This window comes from Lagenorhynchus albirostris, chromosome 7, assembly GCF_949774975.1.
Source record: "Lagenorhynchus albirostris chromosome 7, mLagAlb1.1, whole genome shotgun sequence".
NCBI lineage: Eukaryota > Metazoa > Chordata > Mammalia > Artiodactyla > Delphinidae > Lagenorhynchus > Lagenorhynchus albirostris.
The window spans coordinates 81,299,498-81,305,890 of NC_083101.1; positions in this window are offsets into that span (position 1 = coordinate 81,299,498).

Sequence of the window (6,393 nt, forward strand, 5' to 3'; positions counted from 1 at the left end):
AATGAACTAATAATAAACAAGGGATTTACACCACATTCATTCAATAAATATTTATTGAGGGCGTCCTATGTTCCAGACACTGTTCTTGGCACTGGGACACAACAACATGGGCCAGATAGTGTAGGGCTTTGTAGGCCATTGCAGAGTTTATGTTCTACTCTGAATGAGTTGGGGAACCTTTGGAGGGTTTTGAACAGTGACATGATCTGGCATGTGTTAAAGGCTCCCTGTGGCTGTCGGATGGAAGATAGACAAAAGTGGTGCAAAAATGGAAGCCTGGAGACCAGCTTGGAGGCAATTGCAATAATCCAGGGAGGACATGAGGTTGCTGAGAGTTGGTGAGAAGTGGTCAGATTCTGGAGACATTTTCAATGTAGAGCCAGTGGGCTCTGCTGAGGGGTTCAGCATAGGATATGAGAGAAAGAAGAGAAAGAGAGACAGAGAAAATACTTCAATGTTTTTGGCTTGAGCAATGTGATTGTTGGAGTTATATTTACCAAGATGTGGACAACTGTAGAGGAGTGGGTTTGTGAGAAGGTCAGGAGCCTTGTTTTTTTTTTAATTTTTATTGAAATATAGTTGATTTAGAATGCTGTGTTAGTCTCAGGTATACAGCAAAGTGATTCAGTTGTATATATACAGGGGACCGCTGGTCCGCTGGTCTTTTTTAGATTCTGTTCCATTACAGGTTATTACAAGATATTGAGTATAGTTCCCTGTGCTATACAGGTTCTTGTTAGTTATCTATTTTATATATAGTAGCATGTATATTTTAATCCCAAACTCCTAATTTATCTCGCCCTCCAGGAGCCTTGTTTTGACTTTTTAAGACGAAGCTGCATTTTGGACATATAAGTGGAGATGTTAAGTACGTAGTTGGTAGTATGAGTCTAGAGTTCAGGGGAGAGATTCTAGCTGAAGATAAAAATTTGGGAGCATATGGATGGTATTTAAAACCATAAGACAATGAGGTCATCAAGGGAGTGAGTGTAGATAGAAGGGGTCAAGTTCCAAGGCCTGGAGCTCCCTAACACTGACAGATCAGGGAGAAGAAGAGGAATCGGGGAAGGTGACAGCTGTCAGGTGTTCTGATGGTACCTTCTATCATGGCAAAAAGGGGGAGGGCATAGGCCCTATGGGTGGAAGGTTTAAGGCACCAACTCCCCAGCCATTGGTTTAAATGATCCAGTGGTGGGGTGGTGGAGACCAGGGAGGTGGGTTTGAAACAGTTTCTGACCACACCCATAGAGCCCTCAGTGTGCTACCTGCTTTACCTAGTTCACCCTCTTCTCAGCCACGTGGCCTTCTTGGGGTTCCTGGTTCAGTGTGAGTTTTGGACAAATCTCCCAGCTCAGGGCAGTTCAGCTCATCTTGGCACCACACTCTCCCAAGGAGCCCGCTCAGCCTTCATGCTCCCTGGTCTGATCAAATCCATGCCGCAGGGGTGGGAGATCTTGGGTGGAGGGCACTTTAGCCATCGAGGCAGGTAAGGCAGCAGCGAGGCCGGGAAAGTAAACCAAGGCCATGGTAGGAGTGGGAGTACCAGGGAGTAAACGGTTGTGGAGAGCATCTCGATTAGATGCTTAATAAATGTTTGTTGAATGGATGAATGTGAGTATCAGGAGCTGTGTCCCTGGGGCTGAGCGTGACTGGTGTGCCCGTCATCTGCGTGTGTGTGTGTGTGTGTGTGTGTGTGTGTGTGTGTGTGTGTGTGTGTGTGTGTGTGTGTGTGTGTGTGTGTGTGTGTGTGTGTGTGAGAGAGAGAGAGCGAGAGCTGTGGCTCTGTGTCCACGTCTGTGCCTGATGTGTCTCCTCTCCCAGGCCTGCAGAGGGCGCACCAGCCTGGGAACTGAGGCTCTGGAGTGGGCGCCGCTCTGGCTGAGGGGTGGGTGGGCGCTGGCGGGTGGGGGGTGCTCTAGCAAGGGCGGGATGCGGCCCTGACCCGGCGGGCTGCTCAGAGAGACTGAGAAGGGCGTTGGGCCCAAAGTCCGTGTGCCTGGCACGGCCTCTGGTGCTGTCCCCGTTCCAGGCCCCAGCTGGTCCCGAGGCCGAGGGTCCGGCCCCGGGTCCCAGCGCGCGGGTCCCGGCACACGGGCGGAACGTGCAGAAGGGAGACTCGGGTTGCGGGTGGGACCCGCAGCTCCAGGACCTAGGGTCGGCGTGGGCTCGGGAAGCCCCCGGGCGGCGATTACCCCGGGCCGAGCACAGCGGCTGTCCCGCCAAATCTCTGCCACTCGGGCCCCTGAATCCGCGGGTACTCGGCTGGGCAGGCTGGGACGCATGGGCGGCCGGAGGCCGGTGTTTTTCCGTGAGTATTTGTCTTCCCCACCCCAAGTATTCCCAATTTATCCTGAGGCCAGGGCGCCCAACGTGGAAGACAGGAAGCAATGTTTGTCTTAAAGGCTGAAGGAAGTTCACATTACCTCCGGAACTTCCTTCACAACATAAATAACCCGCACCCGATTGATTCCTTAAACCACGTAATTACGGTGCCAGCTCTAAGAAAGGTTTCTTTCAACCTTTAGGTTGAAACCCGGCGCGACGCTCGCTCGGTGCCGGAGGATGAAGTGCTTTCACCTGGACAGGGACGGAAAACGAGTTTGTCCTGCTCATCAGTGGACATGGGAAAATTCTAGACCCCTGGTCTAGCATGAGACACATTTGAGGACAAATAATAAAGGGGGAAAAAAAATCCCAGAAAGATGAAGGAAATGAGAACAGTAGTGTTCAACCCACAAGCCTGTTTGCCTTTGGAGGACGGAGGACCGCGACGACGATGCTGCCTCCTAGTGGCTGAGTCGGGCAATGAGGCCAAGTGGAGTTTAACATCCCGTCCGCTGTGGGTATTCTGAACCGAAATTGGCGCCGGCTGCTCAGGTAATCACAGGTGGAGTTCGGTTATTCATTTAATATTAGATTGAAATTTATTATTAGCACAATCCAGGACTCTAAAACAAAAGTCTTCAAGAACATGGCATCAGAGTTTCCCTGGGGTGTTTTTGTTTGCCACCAACTGGGAAATGGATTTCTTGAAGAAAATGAAGTTTTCAGCTTCCTGACATAGCTAGCTAACACAATCTCTGTAGGGGAACTGCAGAAGAGCCACCGCTAGAAGAATACCAAATATAGGCATTAGAAAAAGGCTTGGCAATTTCAACACCCATAAAAGTGGTAATTCTTTGATGGCAAAGGAAAGATACATTGATGATTTTTAACAAAATAGCATCACTTTGTCCCCAAATACAAGGATAAATAACAGCTGGACATGCAAAGAAAAAGAACTTCACAAAAGAGGTCAGTTGAAGCTGAAGACATTTTCACAGGTAAATGATTAAAGCTAGGAAACAAATTAATTTTGAGCTTTCATAAATAGCGAGTATAGACCCAGTCCCCCTGACCTTCCTGTGCCATAAAGCTGGGCAGAAGATGCCAAATATGTCAGTGGTGCTGTGCTGGTAGCCCCATAGTACCCCATTTTTGAAGATGTCAAAAGAAAGATCCTGTCATTGGTGATCATGTCCCTCTAATGACTGATGAGTAAAGAATGAAATAGTGGCTAGCGAACATGTGGTCCAGGTACCATGGAGGGAGAGGTGTTAAGAAATCTGGTTGCTCAGTTTGGAATTAGTTTCCAGTTCATATGACTGAGGTTGTTAAGACATTTCTATTAGCTGTAATTCTGGGAGCTCTTACTAGCCCCATCCATCCTTTACATTTGTGTCAAAGAGGCCCTTAAAGGATTTACAAAGAAGGAGTGAGCCAGGGGAAGCAGAAGGCTTCAGACTGTGAGGTAACACTGACAAGAGGGAGCTGGCCCACCATTTCGTAATTGTGTGTGGGTGTGTTATCATTTCATGGAAGAGATAGTGCTGAAATCATTTGAAAACATGGTATTAGTAATTTTCTGAATGGCACTGAGGGTGACATTGTTAGAAGATAGTAATTACTGTTAAAGGAAATTCCAGGGGTTGCAGTGAGTTTTCATGTTTGTTTGATGATGGTTTTGTAAATTTGGGGGATGACTGATCTTTGGAATTTTTTTCTTTTCACATTTCTAGTAAAAGCCATTAATTGTCTTTCTGTTGAACACTGGCAGACTAGTATTCAGTAAAATATTTCTTTTTACTGTATGCATGAGCATCAATTTGGAAGTCCTCCAACTTTATAATTTCATTTTATACTTTATACTTATTTTTACTGAAATATTTACTTATCTAAACAGCAATCTTCTGGAAAGTTACTTTTATCTCCCCTCCCATTCGGGTCTTTGTGATTTGATGCCTTTACAAATGTATACACACACCAGAAACATTTACTTTATTTATTTTATTATTATTATTATTTTTGGCTGCGCTGGGTCTTTGTTGTGGAGCGTGGCCTCTCTAGTTGTGGAGCGCGGGCTTAGTTGCCTTGTGGCATTTGGGATCTTAGTTCCCTGATCGATCCCACGTCCCCTGCATTGGAAAGCGGATTCTTAACCACTGGACCACCAGGGAAGTCCTTAGAAACACTTACTTTAGTTTTAGTTGGGGCTCAAGAAGGAGTGAAAATAAATTCCTGTGTTTAATTTGCCATCTTTACCCTGAACTCCTACTTGTCTTTGAATTCGGTGGTGTTGATCTTTCCCCCTGTGGTTTGTGTTTTATGGTTTTATGTTTAACAAGTTCTTTTTCTACCTCAAGGTTATAACCACCCTCACCTATATTGTCTTCTATAACATATATTTAAAACATTAGGTCTTTAATCCTATGATGAAGTGTTTGAAAAATACTGAGGCTATGATAATGGGAAGGTAGAGGTATTTTAAATAAAGGAAGAACAATTTGAATCTTTATGAAAAACAAAAAGCTCAGTGACAAAAGGAAAGTAAGCACAGTACGCTACCTTGCTCTGCAGTGAACAACATTTACATGGTCATCATAATGTAAATTCTGATCATCGTCTAAATATAGTGGTATAGCTATATTTAGAGGATAGGGTGACAGGAGAAGAGGGTTCGTAAGAGAGCTAAATCTCCACTTTTTATAATAGGAAGTCAATAGGTAACTTAAAAAAATTTTTAATTATTTGGTTGCGCCGGGTCTTAGTTGCAGCAGGTAGGCTCCTTAGTTGTGGCTCACCAGCTCCTTAGTTGTGGCATATGAACTCTTAATTGCGGCATGCATGTGGGATCTAGTTCCTTAACCAGGGATCGAACCTGGGCCCTCTGCATTGGGAGCGTGGAGTCTTAACCGTTGTACCACCAGGGAAGTCCCTCAATTGATAACTTTCAAAATAGGTAAATGAAGAAACAGAGGTATGAACAAAGTATTTAGACATATGGCACTAAGTCCTAGAGGAAGTAGCTTAAAAGTTGCAGGAAATGGTTGTTCAGAATAAGCCTTTTGGTACTTTCTGATTTTTTTAAACCATGAGTATGTATTATTTGATTTTTTTGAATTATGGATCTTACAGAAAGAAGAAAGAACAGGACAGTATTGTCAAAGATGAAGGCAGAAAAGGAGAGTAGGGACTCATTCTCTGATAAGATAGATATTATATTGCATGCTAATCAGGGCAGGGCTTGAGGCAAATACCAGCTATGCAGTGTGGCAGGATAATTTAGTGAAATATGAAGTTTTGTTTTGTTTTGCCTATGTTTTCCTTTTTTTCTCTTTTTGCTGATGATTTTCTTTTCTCTTTAGAGCAAGCGAGGGTTTTGGTAGGGCTGAGAGTAGTAGCACCCTGATATTAGAGTCCCTTCTGCCTTTGTAAAAGCCTAAAGCAAACCTGGGAAGAGGTTATACCTTGGAGGGACTGGGAAGAGGGAGGGTTTTGGAGAGAGTTCTTGAAGACTGTGGAGGGGATTGGTGTGTATGTCCAGCCAGTATAGGCAGTGGGCTTTAATCCTTGACTGGGATGAAGCAAGCAAGCCACCTGAGTAGATGGCTCTGGGGAGATGTCTGGGGAAGCTAGGTCCAAGCCTGGAGGCTCTCACAGCTGAGCTCCCATGGCTCAAATGTGGCACAGAGCTAAGTGTTTGAGAGTCCAGGACCTGGGGAGTCATACCTGCTGGGAACACAGGGGCCAAAGCATTCACTGGTGAGACTGATGTCCAATGATGGGATGATGTAGAGGGCATGTAGGAAGCCTCTCCTGTGCCTTGCTGTTTCTTTGACCTTTGCACAGCCCTTGGCAGATGGGACCCCAAGAATGCCAGCGCTCCGGTGCAGGGGCTTGGAGTAGGTTCATTGAAAGAACATTTTATTTTATTTTTTGGCCATGCCATGCGGCTTGCAGGATTTTAGTTCCCTGACCAGGGATTGAACCCCAGCCCTGGCAGTGGAAGTGCCGAGTCTTAACCCCTGGACTGCCAGGGAACTCCTGAAAGAACATTTTAAAGTACAGTAAATC